A 16,474-nucleotide genomic window follows, 5' to 3' on the forward strand; every position below is an offset into this window, starting at 1 on the left:
GGGCACCTGGGTGGCTCAGTTGTTTAAGTGTCTGCCTTCAGCTTGGGTCATGATCCCAGGGTCCTAGGATCAAGGCCCCACTCAACGGGGAGCTTGCTTCTCCCTCTCCCTCTGCTCTCAAATAGATAAATAAAATCTTTAAAAAACCCCCAAACTTATGGTTTCTTTTTAATCATTTTTACTCATGAAATTCTCTTAAGCAGCTAATTATGTTCACATTGCTATTTACTAATGTGCACTAAGGCCTAGACTAGTTAGGTAATATATAAACTTTTTTTTATAAGCAAATTAAAAAGAAGGAACAATTATTAAGAATTTCACCACATTGTACATATGCAATGGAATATTATACAGCCATAAAACCCCCGAAATCTTGACATTTGTAATGACGTGGATGGAACTAGAGGGTATTATGCTAAGTGCAATAAGTCAATCAGAGAGGGACGATTAGAAAGTAATTTTCAAAAGATCACCTCAGTAATACCATGCAAAAACTATGCAGAACTGGAGAATTCAAAAAAGTAAGGGAGGAAGAAAAGTAGGCAGGGAAAAATAAAAGAGAAGAAACCACAATACTAAATAATGTTCCCTAAGACCTTCTGAAGATTCCTTTGTTATGTCTTCCAAGCATTTTAACTTCTCAACATTAAGGCAGTTGTGACACAATACACAGTCCGTATGTTGAATATTAGAATATCGTAAATTTTCTGATGCAGTTAAAAGAATTTTAGCTTCTCTAACTTTGGGACTCATGTCTAACTTTGGGACTCTAACTTTGGGACTCATCTTGCCTTAATTTTTTTTTTTTTTTTTTTTTTTTGGTTACTTGTACTTTTTGTCAGAGAACTGACATTGGTTGCATAAGAGAAAGAAGACTTAAGAGTCAGGTTGTTCTAGGGTTTCCTCCTATTACTCAGTGGACTTGGGCTACTTTATTTCTTTTTTTTTTTAATTTATTTATTTAGGACTTGGGCTACTTTCTTAACCTTGGTTTTCTCACGTGTGAAGCATAAAAACACCATCTACTTTGCAGGGCCACTGTGTGGAGTAAATGAAATGATATCCAGGTACATCAATAATGGTACATACAAATTACTAGGCAGTATTTCATTTGCTATTATCATGTAATCTAGTTGTTCTGAATTTTAATAAATTGCTTTTAAGTGTAATTTACTATATTGTTTCTACGGCAGCCCATAATTTGGGTCATTAAAGTTTGAATGAACACAGGAACTTCGTAAGGATCTCATACTGTCTCCTCCATTTCTCAGGACAAAGTTGTAGTCCACAGAGAAATGTGTTCTGTCCTTATACAGAGCTGAAGAATCCACTGCCACTCTCTCACCTGCTGACACAGTAGAGAAAAAGGATGGGAGTGTGCCCCATCATCCCCTCTGGAGCAAGATAAGAATTTTGCCTCTTGGTTTAAGATCCCCAGATTTGGTTTATAAATACCTTCACTCACATAAAGAAATTGAAGGATAAATGTTCCTCAATGAAAAACTGTGTTCAGTATTGGATTTAGTGATTCTTCCAAATTAATCCTGATGCCACTGATGAAAATGAATAACTCATAAAATTTACTTTATATATATATATTTACTATATATACTTAAATATATACACACACAGTTATATATGTATACACATATATATACACATTTATTATATATACACATATATACACACACACATATTTACTATATATATATACACACACACACACACACACACACACACTTCTCTCATTCCTGAACTACAGATAGCCTAAATAGTCTAAGATAAACTTTAGTCTTCAGTTATGTCCTATGTTGGATTAAAAGAAGAATGAAGGTAAACAATTAGCAGAGATTACTAGGAGTGTGAAAAATTTTTGGCAAGAATATATACTTCACCTGATGAAAGATGATGCTAACTCAGTTTCACTGATGTGTTATAAGTAGTGTGAAATCAGTGAAAGGTAACCTTGCTTTAAGTGGCTCTCCTGCCTGCCACTCCTCATTGATTGCAAATCCAACAGGAAGAGAGGTACCCCAAGTCAGTACTACTTTATTTATTTATTGAAAAAGATATACATGTTTTTATTTTATTTTCAAATTTTAACTTCCATATAGTTAACATACTAGTGCTATTTTAGTTTCAGATGTACAATCTGAATTGTGATTCAACAAGGTCAGTACTACTTTTGCTGCTATATCATCCCAGGAGGAAGAAATGTTCTCTTCCCCAGCAACAGCCCAGCAATGACCACTGAGAGACAGTCATAACTCAGCCAATGAGAAACCACGATACTTCAAATTCCAGGTTACTCCAATTGACTTTTTTTTTTTTTTAATAATAGCCCTTTCAGCTTCCCTTTTCCTCTTCATAAAGCCGTGTTCATCTCCTTTGCTCAGTTTTGTTGTAGCTTGCTCTTGTTATTCCCAGATTAAACCCATTTTTGCTGGTGAAACAACTGGCAGTTTTATTTTTAAGGTTCATAGTAGTTTGACATCTTTTGCTATTTTGTTAGACCAGGGCCTTCTAGGGTATATCTTTTGTCCATTTCTTTTTATAAGAAGTTTTACCATGAAAGAGCCACGTTTCTTGCAAATTCTGCTGCGGGGAAAAAAAACTGTTCTGTGCCCTTTGTGTGGAATATGGCCAGCTAGGGTAACACTTGGATGCAACAAAGGCACTTGACATTCGGCTAGTGAAAAGCAGAACTTCTGTTCAAGTGAGTAAAGTGGAGTCTGGGTAGAAGATAATCACATCTTGAAAGATCAAACTAACGTTTATGATAATTGCTGTCTTTTGTCCCACTTCACTGATGGCTGCTATCCAATTATTGTCCTAACTAGAAAAATGAATAGGAATATTTATTATGCAAATTGTCCTTTGTTATCCTTGTGCTAACATTATACAATAATAGCACAATTTTAACATTTAATAAATTTTTAGTTCTCCTTCTATCCCCTTTTTAAAAGAATTTTAATTTCAGTATAGTTAACATACAGTGTTAGATGAATTTCAGGTGTACAATATAGTGATGCAACAATTCTAAACATGACTCAGTGCTCATAAGAAAAGTGGACTCTTCTTTATCCCCTTCACCTGTTTCCCCCATCCCCCCACCCTCATTTGTCTCTATTGGTAAGAGTCTGGTTTTTGGTTTTTCTCTTCATTTTTCCTGTTTTGCTTCTTAAATTCTACGTATGAGTGAAATCATGTGGCATTTGTCATATTTCTTGTTCTTTTTAAGTGTATTTCCAGTTGAGTATGACAGTTCATTGTTGTATTTACATATGAAGCCCTTGGAGTTAGGGTCCAAAGTTTGTTTTTTGGTTTTGCTTTTCAGTCTTAGGAATAATTATTCCTACTTGTTGAAATGATAGGACATTAATACAAAAGTAAAATAATGTAAACAAACTGAGAACTCTTACCGTGCTGTGAGAGGCCCAAACCACGTGGAGAAGCCCTGTGTGGTGGTCCAATCATCAGGCTGAGCTGAGCTCCCAGGAACAGTATTTACTATCCACTTCACAGGGTTTTCAGATGATTGAAGCCTCTGTCAACATGGGACTGCAGGAGCCCCAGCTGAGGCTTCTCCAGATGTCTGATTGCCAAAATCACTAGCAGAATAAAATGGTTGTATTAAGCCAGGGGGGTTGGAGGTATAAAAATAGATAAGGAGAATGAAATTTTGTACCTGGAAGTGAGATGCTGCTTAAAAAAACATAAAACACAGGCATTGGTTTTTAAGCCAGGGTATGTTCAGAAGCCCAGTGGGTTTGGAGGAAACTATTAGAGTTTGAAAGAAAATAAGAAAAATGCAATTAGAAAAAGGAAAGGTCACTTTACTACATAGAAGAGCAGTTTGGCAACGCTGATGCAGATGGTAATGTGGGAAGTAGGAAATGTACCTAATGAATTCAGTGATCTAGCTGAAGAGCGCACTTATGAGAGGAACCAACCTTGAAGGACCTCATCCACACCTGGCCCTGACTTGGGTGATGAGATCCAGACTTGGAACCCGAGCCTGATGCTTTAATTGGATGAGGCTTCTGAGGGGTCTTGGGAGAGTATAAACATATTTGATTGCAGAGAGAATGTAACAAATGTGTTGCCAGAGGCTGGACTAAGGTAGTTTTAACACATGGCTGTGCTGTGACTTCTTTGTCCCTCTTTCTGTGGAGAGGTATGGAATCCCAAGTTTCACTTTGCTGGTGAAGCTTGGGATTCCTTCTTCAATAGAGAAATGAACTAAGCCAAATAAGACTAGTTAGGGGCCTTGATGTGCTAGTGATTTATAGATTGGTGGCAAAGGATTAATGGAAGGCCATCATGGATCCACGGCACTTTCCAGTAGACTGAAAATACCAAGTACAGAAAGGAGGAGGCTTTGCATAATTCAGTCTTAAATCCGTCCTAGAATGAGGTAGAGAATAAACAAAGGAGCTAAATTAATAATTAAATGTGGTCAAACTTGACTCCATCATTTCTGGTGTTAGAGTATATGGGGTAACAATATGGTGTTATGGGTACTTTGCTATTCATTGCTTCAGGAAATCCAGCATATCATTCTCTTCCCTAACTTGAACTGCCCCCAAATGCCGAGGAGGGTGAAGTCTTACTTCTGGTGTCTAGGTGGAAAGAAAGACCTTAGAGTCTACTGGAGCACTGACATTTCTGTTGGTGCCTTTTGGTATCCTTTCTCAGTCAGTTGCGCATCTGGATCCTTCCACTACTGTACTGGTTTCCTACGCTAGGATCCAAAAATAGAGCCTATAGGTCTTTATGCAGTGCTCAGCCATTTCTCCCTGAAGCACTACTAGTGTCTGAATGCAGCCCCTACTCTTAGGCCCTAGTATTCAGCCTAGGGGACCAGCTCAGTCTCTGCCTTCATGGCAAGTTCCCTTTTGGAGTATTTGTATTCCTTTTGGCCTTCAGACCTGGTTCAGGGTCATTCTTACCTGTCGTAAATTGAAATCTCAGTAAGGTTTGAGTTCTCGTCCATTTCTCATGAAGAAATTTGATCGTCCCCATCCCAAGGAATGCGGAAAAAAAAGGAGAAACCATGTTTTCATAACTGAGAAATCACTCAGGTGAGCTTCTGAAGAGCAGAGGTAATTCCAAGGTGATTTTGATTCTGTCTATACATAGAAATAGTGAACAGTTTATCTTACTAATAAATAAATGTAATATAAATATGAATTATGCCTCACCAAGCATCTTGTTACAGTTTGCGATCTTGATGGTATGATCCTAATGTTCATGGTAAGGGGAAATTGGTAATGGACAGCAGCTCTGACAGGATATCCCACTATGCTTTTAGTCTACCCTAAAACTAAAACATGCCTTCCTATCAGATCACAGCTTGGAAACATTGTTTTAGCAAGAAATTTGAAGAATTCTTGTTCCTTTATTTTTTTTTAAATTGTTCTAGTAAACTTCATCTCTTTTTTTTTTAAGGTTTTTCTTTTTCAAATGTTAATTCCAGTATAGTTAACATTCAGTGTTATATTACTTTTGGGTATACAAGATAGTGATTCAACAACTCTATAAATGACTCAGTGCTCATTTTAAGTGTACTATTAATCCCTTCCATTTATTTCACCCATCTTCTCTCCAGCCTCCCCTCTGGTAACCATCAGTTTGTTCTCTATAGTTAAGTATGTTTCTTGGTTTGTTTGTTTTTTTTTCTTAAATTCCCCATGTGAGAGAAATCATATTTGTCTTTCTCTGACTGACTGACTTCACTTAGCAGTCTACTCTCAACACTCATGTTTTACAATGGCAACATTTCATTCTTTTTATGGATGAGTAATATTCCATTTTGTGTATGTAAGCATGCACGTGCGTGCGTGCACACACACACACACACACACACACACACACACACCACTTCATCTGTTCATTCATGGACAGGCAGCTTCCATAATTTGGCTATTGGAAATAATGCTACAGTAAACATAGGGATGCATATATCTTTTCAAACTAGTGTTTTCATATTCTTTGAAATATGAAATATCCAGTTGTGGAATTACTGGATCATATGGTAATTCTATTTTTTATTTTTTGTGTAACCTACCTACCTACCTACCTACATACATACATTCCACAGTGACTGTACCAGTTTGCATTCCCATGAACAGTGCCTGAGGTTTCCTGTTTCTCCATATTCTGGCCAAGAAACTTGTTGTTCCTTGTGTTTTTGATTTTAGCCTTTCTGACAGGTGTGAGGTGATATCTCATTGTGGTTTCGATTTGCATTTTTCCTGATGATTAGTGATATTCAGTATCCTTTCATGTGTCTGTTGGCCATCTGTACATCTTCTTTGGGAAAAAGTCTGTTCATGTCTTCTGCCCATTTTTAAATTGGATTTTTTTGGGGGTGGGTATTGAGTTGTATGAGTCTTTATATGTTTTGGATACTAACTCTTTTTTAGATATGTCATTTGCAAATATCTTCTCCCATTCAGTAAGTTGCCTTTTAGTCTTATTGATTTTTCCCTTTGCTGTGCAGAAGATTTTATTTTGGTATAGTCCCAATAGTTTATTTTTGTTTTTATTTCCTTGAAGAGACATATCCAGGAAAATGTTGCTATGGCAATGTCAAAGAAATTACTGCTTGTGCTCTCTTCTAGGATTTTTACAGTTTCAGATTTCACATTTAGGTCCTTAATCCATTTTGAGTTTATTTTTGTGTATGGTGTAAGAAAGTGGTCCAGTTTCATTCTTTTGCATATGGCTAATCCGTCTTCCCAAGCTATCTGTTGAAGAGACTGTCTTTTCCCATTGCAAATTTTTGCCTCCTTTGTCAAAGATTTGACCATGTAATCATGGACTTCTTTTGGGGTGCTCTATTCTATTTTATTGATCTGTGTGCTTATTTTCATGCTAGTCTCATACTGTTTTGATGCTATAGCTTTGTAGTATATATTGTAATCTGGGATTATGATACCTCCAGCCTTTTCTTTTTCAAGATTGTTTTGGCTGTTGGGGGTCTTTTGTGGTTCCATATAAATTTTAGGATTATTTGTTCCAGTTCTATAAAAAAAGAAAAAAAATCTGTTGGTAGTTGTATAGGGATTTCATTAATCTGTAGATTGTTTAGGGTAGTACAGACATTTTAACAATATTTGTTGTTCCAATCCGTGAACATAGAATTTCTTTCCATTTGTACTGTCTCCAGTTTCTTTCCTCCGTATTTTATAGTTTTCAGAGTACAGGTCTTTCACCTTCTTGGTTAAGCTTATTCCTAGGTATTTTATTATTATTGGTGAAATTATAAATTGGATTGTTCTCTTAATTTCTCTTTACTTCATTATTTGTGTGTAGAAATGCAACACATTTCCATATTGATTTTGTAACCCATGACCTTACCGAATTTATTAATCAATGTTAATAGTTTTTGGTAGAGTCTTTATGGTTTGCTCTATTTATAGTATCATATCATCTGCAAATAGTGCTGCTTCCTTACCATTTTGGATGCCTTTTATTCTTTGTCTGATTCTGTGCTAGGACTTCTAGTACTATATTGACTAAAATGGTGAGTGGACATCCTTGTCTCATTCCTGATGTTAGAGGAAAAGCTCTCGGTTTTTTAGCATTGAATATGATGTTAGCTGTGGGTTTTCATTTATGGTCTTTATTACATTGAGGTATGTTCCCCCCCAAACCTATTTCTTTGAAATTTTTTACATGAATGGGTGTTGGATGTATAACATCATTTTCTGCATCTATGGAAATGATCATATGGATTTTCTTTTCTTGATCTATGTATCATGTTGATTTATTTGCAAATAATGAACCACACTGCATCCAAGGAACAAATCCTCTTTAATCATTGTGAATGGCTTTTAAAAAATGTATTGTTGGATTTAGTTTGCTAATATTTTGTTGAGGATTTTGCATCTATGTTCCTCAGAAATATTGGCTGATAGTTCTCTTTGTAGTGTCTTTATTTGATTTTGTATCAGGGTGAATCTGGTCTCATTGAATGAATTTGGAAGCTTTCCTTCCTTTTCTGTTTTTTGGAATAGTTTGAGAAGAATAAGTATTGCCTCTTCTTTAAATGTTTGGTAGAAGTCATCTATGAAGCCATATGGTCTTGTACTTTTGTTTATTGGGAGGTTTTTGATTACTGATTCAATTTCATTGATGGTAATCTGTCTATTCATATTTTATATTTCTTCCTGATTTAGTTTTGGGATGTTATATGTTTCTGGGAATTTATACATTTCTTCTAGGTTGTCCAATTTTTAGGTATATAGTTTTTCATAATATTTTCTTTTAATCGTTTGCATTTCTATGAGATTGTTTATTTCTTTTTCATTTCTGATTATGTTTAAGTCCTCTCTCTCTTTTCCCCTTTTTCTCCCCCCTCCCTCCCTTCCTTTCGATGAGTCTGGGTACAATCTTTTCCATTTTGTTGATCTTTTCAAAGAATCAACTCCTGGCTTCACTGATTTGTTGTTGTTTTTTTGTTGTTGTTGTTTGTTTGTTTGTTTGTTTGCTTTAGTTTCTGTTTTGTTTATTTCTGGTCTAATCTTTATTATTTCCTTCTGGCTTGGGGCTTTATTTTTCTTTTTTCTTTTTTTTTTTAAAGATTTTATTCATTTATTTGACAGAGAGAGAGAGAGATCACAAGTAGGCAGAGAGGCAGGCAGAGAGAGAGGAGGAAGCAGGCTCCCTGCGGAGCAGAAAGCCCGATGCGGGGCTCGATCCCAGGACCCTGAGATCATGACCTGAGCCGAAGGCAGCAGCTTAATCCACTGAGCCACCCAGGTGCCCCGGGGCTTTATTTTTCTTTTTCTGGCTCCTTTAGATGTAAGGTAGGTTGTTTGAGACTTTTCTTTCTTCTGGTGATAGACCTGTATTGCTATAAACTTGCCCCTTAGAACAGTTTTGCTGCATCCCAAAGACTTTGAACCATTGGGTTTTCATCTGCATTCATCTTCGTGTATTGTTTGATGCCCTCTTTGACTTCTTGGTTGAACTGTTCATTGTTTAGTAGCATGTTATTTATCCTCTATGAATTTGTATTCTTTCCAGCTTTTTTCTTGTGGTTGACTTCTAGGTCCCCAGCATTGCTGTCAGAAAGAAAGCATGTTATGACTTCTATCTTTCTGAATTTGTTGGGGATTGTTTTGTGGCCTAATATGTGGTCTATTCTGGAGAATGTTCCATATGCACTCGAAAAGAATGGGTAGTCTGCTGTTTTAGGACAGACTGTTCTGATGTATCATTTAGATCCATCCATCTTGTCCAATGTGCCATTCAAAGCCACTGTTTCCTTGCTGATTTTCTGTTTGGGTGATCTATCCATTGATATAAATGGGGTGTTAAAATCCCCTACTATTATTGTATTACTATTGTTCATTTCCTTTGTTATTAGCTGCTCTGTGTACTTGAGTGCTCTCATGTTGGGTGCATAAATATTTACAATTTTTCTATCTTTGTGTTGGATTGTTACTTTTATGATTATATACTGTCCTTTGTCTCTTATTATAGTCTTTGTTTCAAAGTCTATTTTTGTCTGATGTAAGAATTGCTACCCCAGCTTTCTTTTCACTATGGTTGCATAGTGATTGCATATGGTTCCATATTCAATGTTTCTTATCTCTTCACTTTTAACCTGCATGTGTGTTTAGGTCTGAAATGAGTTATAGGCAGCATATAAATGGGTCTCGCTTTTCTATCCATTCTGTCACCCTATGTCTTTTGATTAGAGCATTTAATCCATTTACATTCCAAATAATTATTGAGAAGTATGTACTTATTGCCATTTTGCTACCTGCTTTATGGTTATTTTTGTAGTTCTCTGTTCCTTCTCATACTCTCTTTCATGGTTTATTCGCTGTCTTTGGTGATATACTTGGATTCCTTTCTATTTGTTTTTTGCTTCTCTATTACAGGTTTTTAATTGTGGTTGCCATTAGGGTTCATCTTGTGCATATAGTAGTCTGTATTAAGTTGATGGCTTAAGTTTGAATCAATTATTTTCTCCTTTTCCCTGGCCCCCTCCCCCACATTTCAAAGGTGTCATACTTTATATTCTCTAATTTTGTGAATCTCTTTACTGATTTTTATAAGTATACTTAATTTTACTGCTTTTATGCTTCCTACTTTTCATGCTTCTGTTTATGGTCTTTCCTTTCCATTCATAGAGTCCCCTTTAACATTTCTTGTGGGACTGGCTTAATGGTCATGAATTTCTTAAGTTTTTGTTCACCTGGGAAACCCTTTATCTCTCTTATTCTGAATGAAAGCCTAGCTGGATAGAGTATTCTTGGTTGCAGGTCTTTTTCTTTTAGTATTTTGAATATATCACGGCACTCTCTACTGGCCTGCAAAATTTCTGCTGAAAAATCAGCTGATAGGCTTCTGGGGTTCTCCTAATATGTAATTGTCTTTTTTTCTCTTGCAACTTTTGATACTCTTTATCACTTTTTTTGGGCCATTTTTCTTTCTTTTTTTTTTAATTTAAAGATTTTATTTATTTGACAGAGAGACAGAATGAGAGAGAGAGAGAGAGAGAGAGAGAGAGCATAAGTGGAGAAAGGTCAGTGGGAGAAGCAGACTCCCTGCCAAGCAAGGAGCCCGATGTGGGACTCGATCCTGGGACTCCAGGATCATGACCTGAGCCGAAGGCAGTCGCTTAACCAATTGAGCCACCCAGGTGCCCCTTTTCTTTTGCCATTTTAATTACTATGTGTGCTGGTGTGGATCTCCTTGGGTTGATTTAATTGCGGCTTCTCTGCCTCTTGCATCTGGATTTCTGCTTTCTTTCCCAGATTTGGGAAGTTTTCACCTATTTCCTCAAGTAAATTTTCTGCCCCCTTTTCTGTCTCTTCTCTTTCTGGGGTCCATATAATGTAAATATAATTTTTGGTGGTGTCACTAAGTTTCCCAAGTCTATTTTCATTTTTTATTTTTTTTTCTCTCTCTCCTATCAGTCAGATTGTTTTCCATTACTCTGTCCTCTAGGTCACCGATCTGTTTCTCTGCTTCTTCTAGTTCTACTCTTTATTCTATCTCTATATTTTTAAATTTAACTATTGTTTCTTTGTCTCTGATTGGTTCTTTATGTTTTCTGTCTCTTTGTTGAAGATCTCACTGAGGTCTTTTCTCAAGCCCAGTGAGCATTTTTGTGACCATTACTTTAAATTCTCAATCAGGCATATATAATAATTATCCCTATTACATGTGGGTCTTTTCTCACATCCACTGAGTATTTTTGTGACTATTACTTTAAACTCTCTATCAGGCGTATGTATTAATTATCTCCATTACATTTAGCTCTCTGGCTATGATTTTTTTTTTTTTAAAGATTTTATTTGACATAGATCACAAGTAGGCAGAGAGGCAGGCAAAGAGAGAGACGGGGAAGCAGGCTCTCCGCCAAGCAGAGAGCCCGATGCAGGACTTGATCCCAGGACTCTGGGACCATGACCTGAGCCGAAGGCAGAGGCTTTAACTCACTGAGCCACCCAGGCGCCCCTGGCTATGATTTTTTTCCTGTTGCTTTAATTGGGACAAATTCTGCTGTCTCCTCATTTTATGTAACTCTGTATCTGTTTCTATGTGTTAGGAAAGTCAGCTATGTCTCCTACTGTTGACAGCCATGGCCTTATCAAAAAGAGGTCCTATAGTGCCTTGCAGTGTGATGTCCCTTGTTCACCAGAACCTGGTGCTTCAAGGGCATCTCCTGTGTGTGTTGCATGCACCCTACTATTGTGGCTGAGCCACATTTACCTGTAGGCTACTTGTCTGCAATGGCTCTTTATTGTGACCAGCATTTGATACCTGTGTTGTTAATGGGCCATTCTGGAACCACTGTGCTTGAGTTGAGTTAGACCAGGTGTTTGCTAGAGTTGAGGCAGCAGCAAACTGCAGTGTGCTTTTCTTGTATTGTCCCCTGAGAAGTTTTTCTTGATGGGGCAGGGGAGGCTTCAGTCAGATCAGATATCTTTCCCCAGCCCCCTACTGGAGCCCCAGTCAGTCTGGTGCTTGCGGTTATCTTTCCCTCTTCCTGGTTTAGAGACTCTTTGAATTGTACTGGACTCTGTCAGGGCTGCTTGCACACTGCCAGGTTTGTGGCCAGATGTTCTCTGGCCAAGGGTGTGTGGGAAAGTACAGGTCCACAGGTGAATGTGGGGGTAGAGCATGTGGTGCCAGCAATGTCCTCACTGGTCTACTTCTGGAGTGGACCAGCAAACCACCTGGGAGAATTTCTGCAGAGGCCAAAGAGGATGGAGGGGGCAGATCTATAGGAACCCACAGGGGTGGGCACACTGTTACCGATTTAGGTGAAGTGTTCAGGCTGCACTGGTTCCTGCAGGTGTCTCTGTATTTAGTTTGGCAGTGGAGGAGGAAAACGGCACCTGCCAGTTCCGTTGTTCTTGAAGTCTCCCAAAGATCCCTGCCCCTCCAGCATTAGCTCTAAGATTAGTGAATACATCTCCATTTCCTATGCCCCGAGCATTTTATAAAAATGCTGCTTCTAAAATGGCAAGATTTCATTTCTTTTGATGGCTGCATAGTATTCCATTGTGTATATATACCACATCTTCTTTATCCATTCATCTGTTGATGGACATCTAGGAACTAGAGCGTATCATGCTTAGTGAAATAAGTCAATCGGAGAAAGACAACTATCATATGATCTCCCTGATATGAGGACATGGAGAAGCAACATGGGGGGGGTAGGGGGATAGGAGAAGAATAAATGAAACAAGATGGGATTGGGAGGGAGACAAACCATAAATGACTCTTAATCTCACAAAACAAACTGGGGGTTGCTGGGGGGAGGTGGGATTGGGAGAGGGGGAGCGGGCTATGGACATTGGGGAGGGGAGGCGAACCATAAGAGACTATGGACTCTGAAAAACAACCTGAGGGTTTTGAAGGGTCAGGGGTGGGAGGTTGGGGGAACAGGTGGTGGGTGATGGGGAGGGCACGTTTTGCATGGAGCACTGGGTGTTGTGCAAAAAGAATGAATACTGTTACGCTGAAAAAATAAATAAAAAGGGAAAAAAAAAACAAAAACCTTTAATCATTAAAAAAAAAAAAAAAATGCTGCTTCTAGGGGCACCTGACTGACTTAGTTGGTAGAGTATACAACTCTTGATCTCTAGGTTCTGAGTTCAAGCCCCATGTTGGGCGTAGATACTACTTAAAAATAAAAATCTTACAACATAGATGCAGCACTTTTTTTTTTTTTATTTAAATCTCAGTAGGGTTGTTTGTTGTGCTGTCTCTTTAATGGTGGGAACTCTGTGTTTTGTGGCCCTTCAGCTTTCCTAGAGCTAAGTGGCTGATTTTAAATTCCCAGGTGTTAAGCCCCGTGATTATAAGAACTTGCAAAGTTAGGCCCCTTTGGTGTTCAAAGCCAAATATAATATTATGGGTATTTGTATTCCAAGTGCAGGCCCCCGGCTTGGAGTGCAAGTTTCTGTTTCTTTTCCCTCCTTGTGCCTGTGGCATCCATCTCTTCTGTGAGCAGTCCTGTTGGTCCATTTAGCTCCCAACTGCATTTCCACCCTTCCTGCACTCTGGATGTGGTCTCTTCTCTATATGTAGTTGTGGAGAGTCTATTCTTCCAGTTTCTGGGTTGTTTTCTGGATGTTTACACTGTTGTGGGTGTTATCTAGTTGTATACGTGGGACAAGGTGAGTTTAGGGTCCTCCCCATTCTTTTTCCCAAAAGTCAAGTAATCTTTTATTAGGAAAAATTTATTATATTTATAATTAACCAAAACCAGTTTTAAATGTCTTTTTTCATGCTTTACAAATATATAAATATTTTGTAAATTAAACTAGATACCTAAACTTCCTCTTGTTTAGGAATTTTTTTTTTTTTTTAGGAATTCTTTATTTTAAGAAAGATAGCACCTAGTTTTGTTACTTGAACAGATTTTTTTAGTGTTTTGGTGAGACTTTTTTCTGTTTGTTATATTTTGCTGAATGCGTGCATTCTCCATCTTTTTAAGTAGAATATTGTTAGCATGAGAGAGACTGATTTGTGCTCAAGGACATGACCTAAAACTCGCAATTGGGGGGAAGAAGCCACCTGTGAAATGGTAGACAACATTTTTCTTATCCAGGCAACTGAATGTAGGGCTGCTTCCAAAAATGTTTCTACAGCAGAAGTGTCATCAACACAGATTTTCAAATTTGGTATCATGTGTCCTATTATCTGCTTCATTGCATTTGTAAATTGCTTGTGTTAAAAAGCCATAAGCACAATTTGGCAGGCCAGTTTCTCACATATTAAGACAGTTAAAATGTACCTTTAAGGGATACAAAATAATGATTTGAAAGCCAACATTCCCAACCAGCAAGTGTTTAGGGAATGCCTGAGCTGCCCCAAACAGATTTGTAGTTAATTTTTAAGTGTCAGTGCAAGCAGTTGGTCTAATCACGTTTTCTCCTTGACAGAGGGCTTTTTAATGGCTGCAACTTCTGACTCAACCCTAGAGCACAACAGGCACATGCTTTGCAAATGTTGAAAATGAAAGATACTACTAGATAATAATGCTTGCTCCTGGTCCTTCAGTAACATGCATATCCTTGATAGGAGTGAAAGGATGATTTACTTGAATAAAGCTTTTACCCATCTCTTACCAGTCTTTGCTTATCTGCTATGAATCACCCAAATAGGAGTGTTTTACAAATAACTTCTCTTTCTCTATATGCAATACACACACACACACACACACACACACACACACCAATTTTGCTTAAAGTGGTCTTTCAAAGTTATTTCTAAAGCCGAAAATTAAGGGGAGTAGGCATCTGATCTAGATTTGTATCAATTGCTGTGTCACTTTGTCATTTATTTTTCATTCATAAATTGTCATTTATTTTTTATTCACCAATACAACCCAGAGAGTTTAATTCTAGAGCCTGTGCTCTTAACCACCAAAATATAGTGACTTTTATTTAATGAAGAAGAAGATAAGGAATCTTTTAAGTAATAAAGGTTACTAAGAAAGGGGACTGACCAGAACCCCAGTATAGTCTCCTAATGCTTTTCTCTCTCCTTCTCTTCCCCTCCTAATTTCACACACATAGAGTTAGGCTTAAAACAGCAAGTGTCAGAGGAGTAAGTGGAAATCAGGTATTCTTCTGCAAGCAAAAGCCATGAATAATCTCGTAGCTTTGGTCTTAACACTATGGGACTGAGTGTGTGTTCACTTCACTGCGCTGTCATTGTCTACATTCCGTGGTTGTTCGCAAAATTAGCCTCTAATAAGTATATACTAAAAAGAGGAGCACAGTCTTTATGCTAATAGACACTTACTAATATAGGCTTGATTTTTTCCTTCAGTTAGTGCTTGTCCTATAGAGTAAATAAAATTATGTTAGACAGTATCTCATTCTTTGGGGGTTTTTGGCCAGGAAGACCTCAAATGATTTCATGGATCTTTCAAAAAAGATGTATTTATTAGTAGATATTAATGAATATTACATGGAGCATTTTCGGATGTAATAAATTACACCAATTTTCAGGAATGATGAGAGCTCTTCCTTCATATAAAACAAGGGGGTGTTGCCAATTATGGCAAAAAAACTACAATTAAGCAAACACCAAGATGAGTGACACTGAATGTGTGGTGACCTTGAGGTTTTTCAAGGAAAATTTGAATAGGAAGAGAACAGAGCTTCTGCTGTGGATTGTATGCTGGCACCGATAAACATGCTAGAACCATCTCTCTGTAGTTCATTATAGAAAATAACCTAGGGTACTGCCTGTTTATTCACATCTGAACCGTGAGTCAGCCTGTTTATGCACCACACTGCTTTCCTTTTCCTTTGCAGTACCCATCACACCCCACCCCTCCTAGGGACTTTGTCCATGTGTCCACCTAATGGAAGCCTCTTTGTGCATCCATTCATTTCTCAAGTCTCAGCTCCTGCATTACCTCTTCAAAGACATCATCCCTGACCTCTTTCATTTGGTCATTGGCTTCTATGAATCCTTCTCTTTATACCATTTTTGCTCATTTGCAGTGCTTGTCAGAATTGTAATTTTATGTTTGTGCAATTCATTCATTAAGATCTCTTTCCCCCGATAGACTTTAGGCTCAGAGAGCAAGGACCTTAGTGCTGACACATAGCAGGCACTCAAAAAATATCTGTAGAAAGAATGAAGAATGAATAAATTTCTGTCATTATTTCCAACTACTTCCTTACCTTTAAAAAAAAAACCCATTTTCCAATGTGAATCAAAACCTTTAAACAGGTTACGAATGTGATAGATCAACATTACCTAGAAAACTAGAAAAAAGTATATTAAAGTAAACAGCATAGAGTCAGTCTTGCTAATAAAGAAAACAACAAAGATATAAAAAGGTTTATTTAGTTTCTTGGATATTTGGTTGTTTTTCCATTTTCTTTCAATGCTTTGTCTATTTTTTTTTCAAAGATTTCTTAAAAATATGCATTTCCCGGGGCTCCTGGGTGGCTCAGTGGGTTAAAGCCTCTGC

At 37.5% G+C, this 16,474-nt stretch overlaps 1 protein-coding gene across 2 annotated transcripts in view; it reads left to right on the forward strand.

Moving 5' to 3' along the window:
* Positions 1-16,474, forward strand: part of SLC44A5 (solute carrier family 44 member 5) — a 424,145-nt gene that overhangs the window by 286,167 nt on the left and 121,504 nt on the right. The gene's annotated exons all lie outside the window — the stretch shown is intronic.

The sequence above is a fragment of the Meles meles genome, chromosome 1 (genome assembly GCF_922984935.1).
Source record: "Meles meles chromosome 1, mMelMel3.1 paternal haplotype, whole genome shotgun sequence".
Lineage (NCBI taxonomy): Eukaryota > Metazoa > Chordata > Mammalia > Carnivora > Mustelidae > Meles > Meles meles.